The sequence below is a fragment of the Sciurus vulgaris genome (genome assembly GCF_902686455.1).
Source record: "Sciurus vulgaris genome assembly, chromosome: 10".
NCBI lineage: Eukaryota > Metazoa > Chordata > Mammalia > Rodentia > Sciuridae > Sciurus > Sciurus vulgaris.
In genome coordinates, this window is record NC_136470.1 from 95,732,624 (window position 1) to 95,752,115 (window position 19,492).

Genomic DNA, 19,492 nt, shown 5'->3' on the forward strand with positions numbered 1-19,492 from the left:
CTAATAAAGACATGACTGAAAAAGCACCCAGATCCTTCAAGAATAAAGCTTTGAACCATCTCAACAGACAAAGAACACTGACCAGCTGACAGAGGCAAGGGGAATGTAGAAGAGGAAAGGAGTTGATAAATATCAACTGTGATTTTTCCAACCAGTCTCAGAAATAAAGTAGCAGATATGATTAGTAGTTCTTTTTTTTATGATATCAGGGATTGAACCCAGGGGCACTTGACCACTGAGCCACATCCTCAGTCCTTTTTTATATTTTATTTTGAGACAGGGTCTCACCAAGTTGCTTAGGCCCTTGCTAAGTTGCTGTGGTTGGCCTCACACTTACAATCCTCTTGCCTCAGCCTCCCACATTGCTGGGATTACAGGGATGCACCACCACACTCAGCCAATAGTTTCTTATTTATTTGTTTGTCTGCATTTTATTCCCCCCAATTCCATTATTTTGCATAACCAATGTTGGTTAGCAATTAACTATATACACTATGTACACTTCAGTGAATAAACAGTAATAATAAGAAGTATCATTCAGATATGGATATGAAGAATGTCAAGAGATTTGTGTTTCCATTTTAGGGACAAAAGGTGAAAGCCCGTTTTCATAAAGGGAAGTTACAACTTGCTAGAGAAATATTGTTGTAGAAGAGAAGTTCAAAAATGTATTGAAGAGAGTGAGGGTCTGGGAGGCGGGTGATGCTTGGCCGTCACAGGGAAGCTTCTAGTCAGTTAGTCACCTACTGTCTCTGTGTCCTGGTCTCACCTTCTCTGTGATGCTGGGACCAAGAATATGAAAACCACAATTTAAAAACTCTTTTTACCAGCTTATTCCAAGTAGATTCTGTCAGGGAGAGGCATCAAGGGGAGATTGGAAGGGAGGAGAAGAAAAGAAGAAATCTTTCTCCTGCCTTGGCTGGTGTCAGAATCTCTGCAGCATAGAGAGATCAAAGACTCTATCACCTTTTGGCACCCTGAGGACAGCCAAGCTAAACCCTGTCAGGGGTCTGGACTGCAGTGCCCTGTCAGAGCCCCAGCACCCCAGCATGGCTGCCATGTGCTTCCTCAACATTTGATCCAGTAAAGCAGAGCGGGTGCCCTCAGTGTCTGTACTCAGCACATGTACCCTCCTTAGAGGTCTCAGTAACCACCCACAGTGATCCCTCCCCCAAAGCCATCTCTGAGCCAGTGACTCCTCCTCTGAGCTCCCAGGTTCTGGTGCATCTCTCTATTTCTCTTGTTCTGCCAGCCCTGCTGGGTGACAGCTACTTTTGATTTTAATTATCTCTGGGTTAGGGCCCTATCCTTTTCTTCTTTTCCAGGATACTAATTCCTTATATTAACCCCCTTCTGTTTAAAATGCCTAATATGGTCTCTCCTTTCCTCCCTGGATCACAGCAGATACCGGTATATATTTTTAAAGTTGATAATAAAGATTTGAAAACACACATAGCTAAAATAAAAATATTTCATATTTATAAGTATCTTTTGTTCTTTGGAATTTTAACCTCCAAAATTTAACCTCTTTCTGTTGTTGGATACTGTGAGCCCTCCATGATCATTGGGGTCACATAATTCTCTGCCAATCTAAGTGGCATTTTGCCCAGCTTCTACCATTCTTCCCCTAAACACAGGAACAGGATATATAGTCCCTTAAAGAGTGCCAACAACACAGGTACAAAGACTTATTTAGATGTGAATGTGGGGAAGTCAAAACAATGACTTCAAAAATTGCAGTCTCAGCAAGTAACAAATTACGGAATGCTTTCCACACCTCAGTTCATATGCCACAAACCGGAGTGATCCACTTCCTGTCGTTGGGTAGAGAGGTCATGTGGGTCATCTGAAGACTGACATGAACTTCCAAGTTCCACCAATTATAATGATGACAGCATGACCAACACGTGTGCCCGTGCTACCTGTAAGAAACTTTAAAGCACTTGCTTCTCAGAAAAACAATCTTTCCTGAGCATATGACAACATTCACAGGCTTCCTACAAGCTCTGTACCATTCAAGTAGTTTCAAAGCGAGATTTGGCAGAACAATAGCCTGTATCTATCCTTTGTTTACTATTTTATTTCTGTATCTCCGCACTCCCAACTAGTGTCTGTACACAAGGACATAAAGTAGTTTCCCACTGGAGGGTACCTTGTCATTTGAGATGAGAGAATTTATATAGAACAAAATGGGGAATTCCCCCCACCACAGGTATTAGAATTCTTGCTGTGGATAAACAAGTAAGAACCGACATTCTAGAAATGTCTTCACTTTCACTTACATGATTCATCCCACAGAGAGAAAGACATTTCCATTGCACCATGGGACCAGGGACGTGGGCTGAATATCATCCCTGCTTCTGCCGACCGGCATTGTACACACATAAGATAACAAGATCAGGTGGCTGTGACGAACATCCTCTTAGCACATTTCCATGGCATAGTATTTTAAAAGAGGCTCGTGACTTTAAAGGACGTCTCCTCTAACTTGAGTCATGTTACCAATCACACCAGCTTCAGTAATTATTAGGCTACAGAAAGAAGAGTGGAGAGGGAGAAACACCAGTCATTTAGAACATTTCGAAGTGCAAAAGACAACAACCAAGACAGATTATGCAGTCGTTTGGGCTGGGGTTGTGGCTCAGTGGTAGAGCACTTACCTAGCATATGAGAGGCACTGGGTTCGATTCTTTGCACCACATATAAATAAATGAATAAAATAAAGGTCTATCAAAATCTAAAAAAAAAAATTTAAAAAAATAAGAACAGTTGTTTTATCCATTGCTCTGCAGAGGAGGTAGAAGAGGGAAATAGATTTTGCATGTGAAAACAGCACAGGAACATTAAGAAGGTGTTCTATTGTTTCATAGGGAACCAGTCTTTCTAGAGTTATTTGCCAAGGTCCTCTTCTTCTTGACCCAAACTACAGATAGATGGCTCCAGTGAGAACAAGGGTGGAGATGGAAGATTTGAGAGGATCAGGAGAACCATTAGCACCCAGAAAAAATATCACTGCCTCCAAGGAGAGTGATCTTCCCCTTACTCTGAGCTTCCGCATTCACGTTTGCTGTAATAATTTGCTTAGACTCTATCTCTGCTGGAAGGCAGGAAACGCGTCCTAATCCACTTTGGTACATGCCCAGCATCAGCCAGCACCCAGCACAAGGGGATTCAGTAAGCACATATTGAATAGTAACTAAACAAAGGAAGACACACCAGGGAACTTAGTCTTAAGCTACCCTCAGTAACGAATCCACCCTGGATAGCTAGGATAAAGTTATTAGCAGAGGTTGTTTCAGAACATTCTATAAAACACATTACCCAAACCATCAGCAATTTGGCAATAAGGTAAGGATTGATAAAGAATTTATGAAAGAAGGGAAGGTAGTGGGAAGGGCTTCCCTTTGACACTCTGTCCCGTAGCCCAGAAGACCATAGCTCTGAAAGCCACCTCACAGCTTTAAGATGTCAGCTGCTGAAATCATCCCAAGAGCAGGATTGTGCTCACATGCACGTGCGCATGCGCCCACACATACATACTCACGTTCATGCAAAATTTAATGTTTTTCCTGTCAAGGAGACAGCCTTCTGGCAATAAGAACTATTTCTCAAATTACCTACCAGGAAACTAAAAAACAAAACTCCAGGCAGCAAACAGTGAGAAAAAAATGTCAAACTGTTGAATTTCTTACACAACCACCAAGTCAACATAATTAACCACTTGGTATCTAGAAAGAAAGAAACTCTTCTTTATTTTTCCAGATTTGGTAAGGGTCATCAGGCTGGAGATTGGTCTCCTGTTTTGCTCCCCTCAGAATCTCATGATACTCAACAGATCTGGAAACTCAGACCCCAGTGGCAAGCAGGACCCTTAAGTGCTGTACGCATACTAGAGAACACTCCAAATTTCGCACCATTTTCTCAGGATGGACAGCTACTCTAATTTTGATCAGTACTTGCCAATTTCTCCCTGAGGGACTGAAATTCTGCACCTATCTCAAACAGGTGGCAAGAGCCTTCTGAAATGTAGCCAGATTGCCTAGAGGCAAAGCACCATCTTCTTCAGAATCCCACCTCTTTCACTCCCTTGCTAGTACTTGTCAAAGTAATGCACAGAGGCTGGACCTGGTAGTGCATGCCTGTAATCCCAGCTACTTGAGAGGCTAAGGCAGGAGGATCACAAGTTCAAGGCCAGCCTCAGTAATTTAACAAGCCCCCAAGCAACTCATTGAGACCATTTCAAAATGAAAAAATTATAAAAAGGGCTGGAGATGTGGCTCAGTGATTAAGTGTAGAAGATGAAACAAATGACCTGGTTTCTTCAACAATGGATAATAATAAAAATAATAATAATAATAATAAAAGGTAGAATGTATTAGGCATGGTGGTGCATGCCTGTAATCATAGCTACTCCAGAGGTTGAAACAGGAGGATCATAAGTTGGAGGTCAGTCATGACAACTTAGTGAGATCCTGTGTCAAAACAACAACAACAAAAAAAAAAAAAAAAAAAAAAAAAAACAGAAAAGGCTGGTGATGTAGCTCAGTGGCAGAGTGCCCTAGGTAGAACCCCAACCCCCAGTACCACACACACACAAAATAAGATAATAATAATAATAATGAAAAAGCAGTTGCAGATTTAGAGATTTCTTCAAATAAACAACTCAAGAAACAAAACAAAGGGGCTGGGGTTGTAGCTCAGTGGTAGAGTGCTTGCCTAGCACATGTGAGGCACTTGGTTCAATCCTCAGCACCACATAGAAATAAATAAAATAAAGGTCCATTGACAACTAAAAAATTAAAAAAAAAAGAAAGAGACAAAACAATATTCAAGTTGATTGGAGAATATTGAACTAGGTTACTAGATGACCCTAAGAAATTATTATTAATTGTACTTTTATCGAATATAAAAATGACATAGTGCTTATGTTTTAAAAGTCCTACTTGTGGGGGTAAAATGATGGATGGCCTAGAATTTGCTTTAAAACATTCCACCAAAAGGAAGAGGAAAAGAATACATGAAACAAGAGTGGTGATAATTACTGAATTTGGGTGTAGTTATGCAAGTTATATTATTCGCTAGACTTTGGAGCACATTGGAAAAATTTCACAACTAGACAAAATAAAAATCAACACCATGACCAAATGAGGGAGTTTCCAGAAATGCAAAAATGATTTAATGTCATATATATTTTATCACCACCAAAGGTTAAAAGAGAAAACCATTTGATCAATGTAATAGATGTTGAAAAGGCCTTTGAATAACGCAATATGTAGCCTGAATTTAGTGACCAAAAAAACTGGAAACAATAAGAGAAGTTGTTAAACATATTTAGGGTAACTTTTTTTTTTTTTTTTGTACCAGCAATTGAACCCAGGGACCTGCTACCACTCAGCCACATCCCCAGCCTTTTTATTTTTTATTTTAAGACAGGATCTCACTTGCTTAGGTCCTCACTAAATTGCTGAGGCTGGCATTGAACTTGTGATCCTCCTGCCTCAGCCTCCCCAGTTGCTAGGATTACAGCCATATGCAATAAATACCATGCATTTGTTTAAAATGATGTTTAGAAAACTAACCAGTAATGTGGAAACATGTTTGTGATATACAAAATGAAATAGATTTTCACCCAAAAGAGTACGGCATGATTTCATATTATAGTAATACATCTATCAAAATGGTCACAGTGCTCAGAGGTGGATTTGGGTTTGGGTATGTTCATGATTTTTATTTTCTTCTTTGTACTTAACTGTATTTTCCAAAATGTCTACAGAGAACATACATTATGTTTTTCATCAAGGGAAAGCACCCAATATTATTTTAATTTTTAAATTTCAGACTCTTGTGGTTTATTTCTTTAGTCATAAATACACCTGAATAAACTCTCATTTTATCAGAATTTCTGCATTTTGTCCAAAAGACCATCTCAAGAGACCTGTCAAATGCCCTTTTGGAATCAAAATTCATAGTGTTTGTCGTATTCTGGATGTAATAATGTAATCATAATAAAAACCAGAGGCCCTGTTGAAAAACAGTATTCATATTTAACACCTGGAACCACTCTGAGATAATTAAATTACATCAAATATATTATAAAACAATTCCTATTTTACAACTATATGCATATGGCACAAAGTTTGAGAAAATACAGAAATAGAACCTGTTTTTATGTGGCACAGGGTTCTGGCATTCTTTTTCATTTTTGTAATGATATAAAGGACAAGAAACTGTGTGCATTTTAGAATGATTTTATCCAAAGTGAAAGTGAATTAAATTGTTAATTTCAGTGAAAAGGGCAACATCAGTTATTAAAAAAAAAAAGTAGGACTTCATGAGATAGTACTTTGCTATAAATGTATGAGACATAAAAATCATAATTTTCTTAATCAAATAATAAATGAATTATTAGGAGATAGAATTAAGTTTTACTGTGAACTTTGTTGCTAAAAATCTAATTATTTTATGTCTCATTTACTGATAATTTTGAACTACTGAAAAGACAAAACAAGAAATAAACTAAAATAAATATCCTTCCAAACATCCATCTAAATTCCATGTTTTCCAAAATCCCATTATTGAGCCTGACACTGTGGTTTTATTTGTAAATCACATGGAATTTCTCTCTGAGTGAAGTTGGTTTGCTTTCACTCTAATTATTAAATTTGCATGGTAGATATAAACTTATTTGCAAAAGGGCATTCCATAAGAAAAGTTAAAGTTTTACAATTAACCTTTAAAAATAAACTCCAGAGAGATTATTGAACTAAAGGAGCAATTACAAGCTTCTGTCCTCATTCAATAACTGAAACCCCCCAATTAGCACAGAGAGTATTGTGATTTTGAGGGGAACTTGATCTGACGGAGGTCAGTTGGACTGCAACTTAAATTAAATGCTGGGATGGTTTTTAGCACTGACTACCAACCTTTCTCCTGTATTCAATTTTTTACATCCCTGAAAATACAAAACAGTCTTAAAAAATGTTCATTTGCCACATAACCAAGATAGACTTGATGTGAGATGATCCTTTCTGGTATGGCTTAGCAGCTGTTATGATACAAAGCTCTGCATTTCTCTTCCAATAATAAAAATATACTGATCCATGTTCTCATATAACCTAAATTAAATATATCTAGTCTCTGCATAACTTGTTGAACCACTATTTTAGATGAATAAGTTTTATCCTATGTTTTCTCATTTTTGACACATGTTCCGAACCACTGACTAGCGAAATACATAATACTGAAAGTAAAAATTTATAATACTGAAAGTTTCAACTTGAGCCAAGTTCTGATTAATACCAAAAGACATATTAATAATAGTATAATTTATTCATTTGATTCCAGTGACTTCAAGAGCTACATGGGATATGAAAGAATTTAACAAAATGCCAGTTTGGATTTTTTTTTTTTTTTTAGTATTTTAATCAAATGTTTGATACATGTTAGATGGTGTGCAAACAGGCAATTTTAGAAACTGGGAGAAAAGTAGAATATTTAGCCTAATTTTTTTATTGTAATAAATTCTAAGGCAGAGTCAGAGATGCCATTCCATATAATACATTATACATTATACAGCATTAATCGTTAGAGTTTACAGTTTTGTATTTTTGTTTCTTGTCACTTTAAAATTTATTAGAGTAAAATAAAATGAACACGCACACATGTATACCTCAAAATTAAGAAACTCAACATCAAAAATTTTCAATAACAAACTTTACATTATGTAGAAGAAAATGAGAGGGAGGGGGAGTATGAAAAATGGTGGAATGAGACAGTCATCATTACCCTGTGTACATGAATGATTACACAAATGATATGAATCTGCATTGTGTACAACTATAGAAATGAAATTGTGTACCCCATTTGTGTACAACGAATCAAAATGCAGTCTGTAAAATATTAAAACCTAAATAAAAATAATTAAAAAAAAAATTTCAGTAACATCAATAATTTCTTCTAGAGTAGAATAATTGGTTCCATTATGAAGTTATTTATACTCAATTTATTCACAAAACTTGAGGTAAATAGTTCTTTCCAATAGGGCACTATCCCTTCTAGGAGAATTTTTCTAGAATTTATAGTTTCAGCTGCCCTCTCTGTCTTGTACTCCAGATTCATATTTCTACTTGCCTCTTGGTCCTCTCCATCTGGTTGACCTGCAGGTCATGTTACAAACCTGGAACTCATTTAGCCAACCCTCCTCTTCCCTGAGGACTCCTAAACTCAGAAAATGGCATTGCCTTTCACAGAGTCATGTGGTCATGAGAGTTGGAAACGTTCTCTCCTGGCCCATGCTTAATTAGGCACCAAGTCCCACAGAGCCTGTGAAACATCCCTCAAATTTATATACTCCATATATTACCAATGGCTTTGTCCTATTCAGGTCACCTTTTCCTCTCAAGAATAATATTTTAAAATACTCTGAACAGACTTCTGTTTCTGGTCAAAATGAAATAATAGTTAACTAAATTTATTCTTCCTCCTGAAACAACTATAAAACTGAACAGATATCTGAAACAATGGTTCTCAAAGTCTTGGACATCAGGCAACAAAGGACAGTAATCCCTAAGAGATGGGAATCAAGGTGAGCCCTGAGGTTGCCCCAGGTTAGTGTCTAGAAAAAGTCTTCAGGCTTGGCATGGAGAGGGAAAAACTGAGGGGACACTGGCAGTCTGCTGAGGTAAGAAGACAGAATTGTGAGTGAAAGAAAGTCAAAGAAACTAGGGAAGATTACCAAAAGGAAAAGAGTTGGGTCTCCAGAAATCTTCAGAGATAAACTTGATGCTCAGTTGAGTACTGATCACTGCACACATGTATAAAATTACCAATGACAGGTGAAAAATAAAAGGTATGAGTAAAACTATCTTTGCTGATCATCTATGCAGAAAATACAATGGAAGCTGTACAAAAGCTGTAAGAAATTATGAGTTTAGCAAGATTATAGGACACAAAATCAATACATAAAATTCAATCGCATAGCCACATGCTAGCAACAAAAATTAAAAGTTGAAATGACATTGAAGAACAATATAATTAACAACATAAAAATAAACTTAACCAAAGATGTATAAGACTGCCGGGCATGGTGGTGCATGACTGTAATCCCAGTCACTCAGGAGACTGAGGCAGCAGGATCACAAGTTTGAGGCCAGCCTTAGCAACTTTAGCAAGGCCCCAAGCAACTTAGTGAGACCCTGTCTCAAATTAAAAAATAGAAAGGGCTGGGGATGTGGCCTAGTGGTTAAGCACTTCTTAGTTCAAGGCGGGAAAGAAAAGAAAAAGATGCACAAGACCTGTATGTCAAAACTATAAAGCACTGCTGAGAAAAATTAAAGCACACTTGGAAAAGGGAGAAATATTTCATGTTCATGTCAGAACTTGGAAAATTCAATAATAAGAAAACAATGAGTTAAAAAGTGCTCAAAAGATTGGCACACATACTTGACCAAAGAAAGACAGTCATTAGTCATTAGGGAAAGGCAGATTAAAACCATGATGTCATACCACTTCACACCACAAGGCTGGCTAAAATGGAAAAGACACGAATCCAACTGTTGGCAAGGGTATGGAGCAACTGGAATGCTCGTGCTCTGCTGGTTGGAACATAAAATTGTACCTTTGAAAATAACTTGACATATTTGTAAAACATTCAATGTACAGACACCAGTCATTCTGTTTCTAGGTTTTATCCCCAAGAAAATGAAGGCATATGTCCATATAAAGTCTATGCATATGAATGTTTATAATAGCTTTATTTGTAACAGCCCCAAATCTGGCTACTGCACCTCAAATGTCCCTCAACAGGTGATTGGAAAAACAAATTGTGGCATGCGCATGCAATGGAATACTACTCAGCAATAAAAAGAAATGAACAGTTGACACATGCAACAACATGGGTGAATATTAAATCATTACATTGAGTGAAACAAGCCAGATCCAAAACAAACAAACAAACAAAATAAACAGGACTTTTACTATTTGATTCTACTTATATAAATTCCAGAAAATACAATCTGATCTATAATGATGGGAAGCAGATCGGTTGTTGCTGGGTGGGGGGTGGGGGAGGGGAGGAGTGCAGAATATTGGGGGTGGGAGGAAGGAAGCATTACAAAAGAGCATAAGAAAACTTTCTGGAATGATGCTGGTTTCACTTTCTTGATTTTGGTGATGATTATTATGGAGATGCGGTGCATTTGTTTGTTTGGTATTTGCACAATCACAGAGGGCTGGGGACTCGAACCTGGGTCTCCAGCATGAGAGTCAGGTACTCTACGTGAGGAACTATACGGCCAGCACTGGTGATGATTATTATGTGAGTACATATATATACAAAACTTATCAAAATATACACTTTAAATATATGCAATTTTAAATATATACAATTCACTGTAGGTAAATTATAAAGCAGGGGTTTGTTTTTTGTTTTTTGTTTTCAGAAAAGGGTCCTAACTGATCTCCATGACTCCTATATCTTGAATTGCCAACATGTTAAACTTTTAAGTGGACAAAAGATCTTGGACAATCATCCCATCCAGCCTTCAGATGACTCCTGCCCCAGTCACTGTCTGATCTCTGTGCAGTTTTAGGAGAGACCTCAAGTAAGAACCACCCATAGGAGCCCAGTCAACCCCCATAACTATACCCCAGTAAGGCTTTATGTTTTAAGCCGCTAAGTTTGGGGATGATTTGTCATAGTGCAATATATAATTAGAACAGTAGGTTTCAAAGTTTTGTTAATTTTTAAAAATTTTCTTTCACATGCAGACTCTTGTGGTTAAGCTGAATGTAATAAACAAACATAAAACTGCTTTGTTAAAGGGGGAGTGGGACAGCCTAGGTCCCTTTTTGCCCAGCCCCCAGAGGGGTTCCGGAGACAAGAGTGGTTCTGGGAGCCACTCTGCGTGAGCTGCCCCCCACCCAGAACTTCTTCCTCAGATGGAGAACTGAAGACAAGAAGACTGAGTGGCACACACAAATGAGTGGCCAGACCCTAAGTTTCTTTGCTCACGTTTAACTCCGCCATGCTATTGAGGATAGAAAACTGTGTTAAGTGCATGCAAAGTTTCAACTGTTAAATCAGAATAAAAGGATGAAGGAAAAAAAGCAAAAGTCAAAAAAGCACAAACCTAACCATGAATCTAATTTTTCCCTTAGATGAAAAGAAATATGGGGTATTTGAGCTACTATTTCCACTTATATTCATTATTATTGGTTTTCCCCAGTGTGTACTGAGCATTTTTGTGTTTGTGATACATGAAGACAACCCAGAGAATGAACTTCGGATATGCTAAATCCGAAATAAACACAACTTACTAGTATGGGGGGGGGGAAAAACACCACGCCCTACATATCCTGCCAAATCAACTGAAGGCTGCAGGAATATCTAATTCTTCTGAAGAGGCCACTTTCCCCCTTTTCTCTCTCTCTCTTTTTTTTTTTTTTTTTTTTTTTTTGTCCTAATGGTGCAAAAATGGCATAATAAATTCTGTGATAATGGCCTTTCTTATGGCATTTTGAAATCTAATGCTCCATTTTCAATCTCTGCTTCAGAGGTGAAATGATTATGTTGATAAGTAGTAAAGAAACCAGACCTATAACAGACACACTTCCAAATAATAAGACGAATTTATTTCAAAATAACCTAAGTCCTAAAAACAAATTCAGCCAATATATACTGCAGAGCATGGCTATTAATTTGAGTGGATGTTTCCCTGAACGACAGCAGTAGGAATAACGTTAATATGGTAAAAATTTTAGTGTTTTTTAACATTGAGTTAGGAAGACCATTTCATTAACACAGGTGTGACTTAGGATGGCAGCAGAGCCAAACCTGTGTGCACTGGAGTTGCCATTCCTAAGTGTAAATACAATATTGGGCTCTGTACTAACATTTCATCTCAAACTGGTATTTACAGTTGCTTGGTACCCTGCTTGGCATCTTCCTGCTCCATTTTTTCAGCTGCAATTAAGTTCCAAAGTTATATAACAAGAATTATTTTTAAGGTTTTTTTTTTTTAAATTAGGATAGAATTAAATGAATGTCAAAGCAGAATTATTAACTTTCTGAACTAAAATTTAAAAATTATAAACATTAAAGCCAAATGCAATAGCATGTACCTATAGTGCCAACTACTTGGGAGACTGAGGCAGGAGGATCACGTGAGCCCAAGAATTTGAGGCCAACATAGCAAGATCCAGTCTTTTAAAAGGGAGACAATCAGATAAAAAGTTTTTCAAAATTCTCTAACCAAATACTGCTTCTACCTAGACCAAGAATATTTTGAAAGTATGAATGAAATGGAATACAAAATTAATTTTGTCAACAAATATTTAACCTTCCAGGATGTGTGAGGGTATGAAACTTAGTTCTGTGTATCAACTGCTTTTTTAAAATATGCATATTTGAAAAGGAAGTATAAAAATTCAGTAATGCTATAAGTTGAATAAATAAAATTTTAGTTTTCAAAATAAAACTCATAAGCAAATCATTTTGTTTGAATGCTTCAGGTTTAGTACTATTATAAACAAGCTTCATTGCTCAGCCTGGTGGTCAAAGCTTTCACATCCCTCCTCTTTCAAGTCAGCAGAGAACATATTTTTCATGCCTATGTTTAAAAAGAATCTTAATTAAAACTAAAAACAACATTTCAAATCTCTTGAAATCCAAAAGGAACTATAAAAATATTAAAGTATGGTTGATACTATTAACTGTGCTGTAATGTTGAAGAGTTGCCTGAGCATCTTACCAGTATTTACCACAACCTGGAGCTATAAGAGAAATCTAATCACCTGTTCGCAAGTGTGTGAATGTCTAAACCTATTCATTCTCAGTGGAAAGATGCAATATAAAATAAGCAAAAAAAAAAAAAAAAAAAAAAAAAACTTGTCAAACTAGGCACATTCACTTTCCCTATCAGAATAGGGACAGGGGAAATTTGACTACTTGAAAATACTCCCCAGCTTAATCAAATACTTAACCCTTCTTGCCTGTTCAACCCCCTTCCTAAGAACCTCTCATCCATTTTTATGATGATCTCTGTAAATAAAGATTCAATAACCATAATGGCAACAATAATAAAATGACAACCCCTTATGTTAAGTGCCACTTTGCTAATTACAAGGTCCTTTAATTTAGTCATCTCATTTGAGCCTTACAACAGTTTCTACAAAGTCCTCATGGTGGATATTATTATCCCATTTTACAGCTGAAGAAAATGAATGTCAAAGATGTAAATGGTTTCCCCCTATCTCAGCTATATATGCTAGAGTTGGAGGGATAGAATAGAAGGTTACCTTATGCTTCATCCATTTCTCCTTCCCTTATAAAATATAGTCTACTTGTATCATAATGAGATGGTCCTCCTTAAATTAAAAAATAAAAATAAAAAGCTGTTTTGACTTAAATGCTAGTCAATTTCTTTATTTAATTCCTTCTCATACAATTTCAATTTCTGGGTTAAGATTTCTAAAAACATGAAAAGAAATGAAATACAGAATTCCTCTTCCCTCAATGCATAAAATTTGAGCAAAATACAGATTTAAGAACATCCTTAGGCACACGGTCACCAAAGGCAGTCAAACAAGAAGAGGGATATAACCTAACACCACATTTCAAAAATTAATGGTTGGGGAAAGAAAGAAAGATTTGAAGAAAAACAAGTTGGTTTAACTCGGCTATTAACCCTAAGTCCAGGGCCCCCCAAATCATAATAGTCTCAGAAAATAAAAAGAAGTAAAAATGCTGAGATTCAGACCCTTGATCAGAGAGGAAATCACATTGAATGCAGTGGTAATCTAGCCAAGAACTCTACAGCTACAGAGTCAAATATGAGTAGAACTGAGCAAACGAGAAGAAAATGAGAATAAATGTAATGGAATCCCTGAAGACATACCTCAGAAAAAGGAGGGAGGAAAGAGAAGAGGAAGAAAAATCAACTTGAACACCAGAAGGAAATGATTAACAGTTATTTGATGCCATAGAATAAGTGAGAATATAAACCCAACAAAGGATGAGCTCAAAGAGAAAATGATAAAACCCCATAATGAGGCTGAAAGGAAGATTTGAAACTATATCAACACAGAATTAATCAATGAACTAGAGGATGGCAAGGAAGAATAGACACTTTTGAATGCAAATTTTTAAAAGACGCAATATGAATTCAATTAGAATAACACCAATTAATGGTGGGGGGGGGATAAAGATTAAAATCCCAAATAATGATCATAGCTAGATCTGTGCTCAAGAAACTAAAGATGAAACAGCCTGCAGCAAAAGATAGAATAGCAAAAAAAAAATTTCCATACTGTCACTCCAAATGAAGGGAAAAATTAGATATACAAATCAGTTCCAAGAATTCAATACAGAGGCTCAATATAAATACTACCTTGAACATCAAAACAAAGAAAACATTCTTTGGATGGCCAGGAAAGCATATTACTTACCATGAAGGTTAATTCTATGTGTCAACTTCTCAGGGCCACAAGGTGCAGCCAAATTTGGGCAAACATTATTCTTGATGTGTCTGTGAGTGTTTTTGAATGAGATTAATGTTGAAATTCAGATATAGTAAAGAAGACTGCCCTCCCCAATATGGGTGAATCTCATCCAATCAATTGAAGACATAAATAGAACAAAAACGCTGAGTGAGAGGGAACTCCTCCTGTCTGATTGCTTGAGCAAAACATTGGCCTTTTCCAGCTGTCAGATGTCAGCTGTATTGTTGATTCTCTTTGGGTCTCAAGCCCGATGGTCTTTGGACGGAATTTACACCATTGCTTCTCTTGATTCTCAGGCCTTTAGACTCAGACCAAATTAGAACTACCCATTGGCTCACCTGGGTCTCCAACTTGCTGACCACAAATCTTGGACCTTTTCAGCCTTCGTAGTCAAATGAGTCAATTTCTTCTAATAAATCACACACACACACACACACACACACAGATCCTACTGGCTCTATTTCTTTGGAGAACACTGATTAACACACCTACAAAGATTTTATAAAAATCAAATTGGTCTCATATGTCTCCAAAGTAACAGAATGATTGAAGACTACAAAAATATCCAAAAAATTTTAGTGAAAAGAAACTGTGACTCAGGAGCATTCAGTCATGACATCTTTCTTGTATAAAGACAATGACAGGTATTTTAAAAAATAAGAGAACTGGGGAATGACACTAATGTGCCTTTCTGGAAAAAAAATATCTGGCAATGAAATCCAAGTAAAGAAAAGATAAATCAAAGGAAAGATCAAAGGAGTTATAGTATATAGATCAGTAGGGAAAACTTCCACTTGAAGAAATTATACCAAAACAATGGAAATTGTAATTACAGAATATAAACATTATAAATCTGGATACTTTGAAAATAATAATCGCTATAGTTTGCATCTTCAATGTGCCCAAGTGCTTGTGTGTTGAAGGCTTGGTCCGCAGCTTGGTGCTCTTGGGAAATGGTGGGAACCTTTAAGAGATGGAGCCTAATGAGAGGTCTTCAGGTCCTTGTGGACCTGCCCTTGAAGGGAGCAGCAGGACCTGAGCCCCTTTCTCCTTCCATCTTTTGCTTCCTAGCAAAGCAGTGAGCAACTTTGCTATGCCATGTGTTCCCACATGATGTGCTGCCACCCTACCATACAGAGGCCTAAAAGCAATGGATCCACCTGATCATGGACTGGAACATCCAAAACTATGAGCCAAAATAAATCTTGTCTCTTATGAAGTTGATTTTCTCTGGTATTTGTTATAGTGACAGAGAACTGATGGTCACAATAGTATGACCAACAGCAAAAGAGAAATAATGAGCAAAGGGAAGGGGAAGAGTGACAGTTTTGATTTTCTCATTTTATATTTAAGAAATATGCTTTCATTTAGGAAATGTTGAATTTTCACTATTTATTTTCTTTTAAAAATTATTTATAGTGTATTAAAATATGTATGTTTATAATTCATAATGTAATGATTACAATTAAAAATAAACAACTCAATTTAAATGTTGGTTAAAATGTAAATAATATAAATTGAATTAAATTTATTTTTTTAATACTTTTAAATGTTCTTCACAACCTGTTACAAACATAAAGGGCTATTTTAGGAAATACTCCTAATGGAGAAAAGATGCTAATTTTTAACGTAATTGAACGTAGTTATGGGGTAAGTGATATAATATTTAATGATCAAATCAGGATAATTAGCATATCCATCACCTCAAGATTTTTTCAAGAGAAGAAAAATTTTTTTGAAACTCAACAACTCCTCTAGTTATGTTTCATTTGATTTTTCTTCTATTAAGTTTGATGGTTTCTGTTGAGAAATAGCACTTATATCTTAATGTCATGTTTATAAGATATGTATATTTGAGTGTATGTATAGGAAGATACAAGTCCATCCAGTCTTAACTGTTAGCAATTTCTGGGTGATAGTGTTCTAAATGATTTACTCTTATTCTTCATTTTTTTAATTTTTTTTTTTTTAATTTTTTTTTTTTTTTTTTTTTTTTTTTTGCGGTGCTGGGGATTGAACCCAGGTCTTTGTGCTTGTGAGGCAAGCAAGCACTCTACCAACTGAGCTATCTCCCCAGCCCTATTGTTCATTTTTAATCTCCTAAATAACTTACTTATTTTTTAAAACAGTAAAACAGTTTTTCTTTTTAAAAAGTATCAGAGGTTAATCAGCAAAGATTTTGATGGTAATAGAAATATGCCTCATTATTCTTATTTGTTTTTTTCAAATAAATTTTCAATTTCTAAAAAATATCAAGTTGCTCCCTATCTTCTTGCTATTAAAATTTTAATACAGTACATACAAAGGATGACCCAAAATTCTTTCAGGAGCCCTTCCCTGACTCTCTCTCAAAGGAGAGAGCTACAAAATCTTTTGAAAGGAGGAAGTTAGACCTTCCTTCCCTCCTACCTGAAACACGCATGAGTACAGCCTGCATTTTATGTCCACAGTAAATCTGGAAAAATGACCCAGACTTTGCCTTCAATAAAGCAGAATTCATGTGTGTGGACTGTGATCGCTGGAAGACCTGGTTTTAAATAATGACTTTCATTTTCTAGCTGTATGACTTCTTTTTTTCTGATCCTCCGAGGACAAGACCACTGAACATTATTGATAGGTAGTAGTAAGATTTAAACAATGTGTAAATAAAGTGGCACAGATTAGGTCCCCAGTAAGTGGTAGCTATTATTATTTTCAAAATAATTACAGATGCTTTTCAACTTGTTCCAGGGTAACATCCTGATAAACCCATAACAAACAGAAAATATTGCAAGTCAAAAATGCATTTAATACACTAACCTACCAAACACCACTGCTTAGCAACACAGTACTGGACAGTGTTGGTAGTTTTCCCTCACAATCCATGGCTGACTGTAAGCTGCAGCTTGGTGCCTCTGGCCAAGATCAGGAGAGTTTTGCATTGCAGCGCTGACCCAAGAAAAGATCAAAATTCCAAACCTGAAGTACGATTTCTATTGAATGCATATTACATTTGTGACATTTTATAGTAAAAAAAATCATAACTCAAACTTCATAAACTGGTGACCCTCTGTAATCATTTCACTAATTGGTAAGGAGAGAACTGGAAGGAGAACCAAATTGGCGAACACTAGACATTCTCCAAAACCAGCTTTTCTGTGAAGGTGGTTTTTTTGTTTGTTTTTTTGTTTTTGTTTTTGTTGTTTTGTTTTGTTTTGCTTTGCTTTTTTTTTTTTTTTTTTTTTTTTTTTTTTTTTTTTTTTAAGGTGGTTGTTTTGTTTGGGTTTTTTATTTTTTTATTTTTTGATGTCTGTGGTAGGAGATTGAGGGCCCTCTCCAGGGAGCTGAGAATGACTGGTTCCAACAGTGAAAAGGAGTAGGTCTCTTTCCTCCTTGCCACGTTGTATCACATACACAGCTTGGCCCATTCTGGACTCAAAAGAAAAGAGGTCTCTGCTCATTATTTCATGGTATCAGCTTTGTAGCATGTGTCTGCATTAATTTTTATGAGCCCTTAGGGTATATCATTTACCAAGTGGTAAAGGGCAATCAGGTTGTTTGACTTCCCAGAAACTAGGTTCATGAGATAGCGTTGAGCTTTTCCGGGTGAATGAATGACCAAAATGAAAACCCCTCCTAGCCTTCGCTGAACCGTGGCGCTCAAGGGTGGAACCCTGCGTGTGTATCATGAGGCCACAGAAACGCCTTCGATCTGCCCGCAAAGCTGTGCACATTCCTCATCCCTCCTGGGGAGGGTGTTTATAGGGCACACACAGCTGTCCAAAGAGGAACAATTCCTTAAGCAGTGCACCTTACTAAGGCTTGGCTTTTGTGAGAGAAGAATAAACACGAGCTTTGTTAAGATTAAAGATAAGGAAATACTGTGCCTTGGCTGCAGGTTCAAGTCTGATTTCTCAGGCCCTCAGAGCCCATCTTCTGAGTCACCAGCTCCGAGTTCACCAGGTGAGTTTTAAGTGTGTTCCCGGGGCCCTGGGCCTGATCCTGGGTTAGCCTGGGGAGCAAACACTCCTGCCTTAGGAGCTGATGGGCCATATAAATATCAATCCATAATTGCCTGGGGAACTTTCCCACTTCATCGTGGATCTTTTTATCTCCTGTTCTTTTGAGAGGATGCAGGAACAGAGTACAAACACACTTTGTACCATTCTGCTAAGTCCCCTGCAAAAAACTTGAATTCTCTGTTCAAACTCAGGTGTGAGTCAGGCCCCAGGCTGAGTTCTGTTGGGAAATGCTTCCATGAGCATTCACTTACCTTTCTTCCCCTGCACACATCTCCCCCCTAGAATGAACTCTTCAAAGCTGGAGTCGCCACTCTATTTCTCTTTAAGCTGTAGAATGTCTGCTCTAACAGAGGCTCCATATGTGTTCAGTGAATAGAAGATTAAAGCAAAGAATATGGAGATAATTACAACATCATTCAAAATGGACTTCTTAGTCCTCATCTGCTGCTTCTATTCCACACTATGTTGACAATTGTCAACTTCCTCCTCTACAAATATTTTAGTCACTCATTCAAAATTCCTCGTTGGCTTCTATTAGCATATAAAGAAAAGGCCTAACTCTTTATTTGGCAATCATGGCCATTTTGCATTTTCCAATATATTTTTATAATTCTGTTCATGTTTTCTGGATACTTACCAGAAATTCCCCCATTCCCTTCTCACTTCCCTTCTCCCTTACATGCTCCCCCAATGAGTTGTTCTGCTCATTTGTAGCCCTTTTCGCCCAATCTTTATATATCCAAATTTTGCCTTGGATAAATATGCCTTGGTTATATCATTGTTTGAGGGCCTCAATGATAAAGTCATTAATATTTGGGAAATTAATTTCTTTTCTTTTGTTGTACTCTTCAAGAACAGCAATAGTTTCTATCATTTAAGAGCTCTGACAGGACAGTCTCTATATAATGTTTGATTATAGGAATAACTTCCATATTAGTCAGGGTTCTCTGGAGAGAGACGGACAGACAGAGGAGAGAGAGAATGAGATTTAC

At 36.8% G+C, this 19,492-nt stretch overlaps 1 long non-coding RNA gene across 12 annotated transcripts in view; it reads right to left on the reverse strand.

The window, feature by feature from the left end:
* LOC306670509 overlaps positions 1-19,492 on the reverse strand; it is a 354,071-nt gene that overhangs the window by 264,276 nt on the left and 70,303 nt on the right. For all 12 annotated transcript variants that reach the window (XR_013766404.1, XR_013766405.1, XR_013766406.1 and 9 more), the window contains 2 exons: positions 2,283-2,531; positions 1,778-1,932 (listed from right to left, as the gene is read on the reverse strand). This is a non-coding gene — a long non-coding RNA (uncharacterized lncRNA). The remainder of the gene's footprint in view (positions 1-1,777; positions 1,933-2,282; positions 2,532-19,492) is intronic.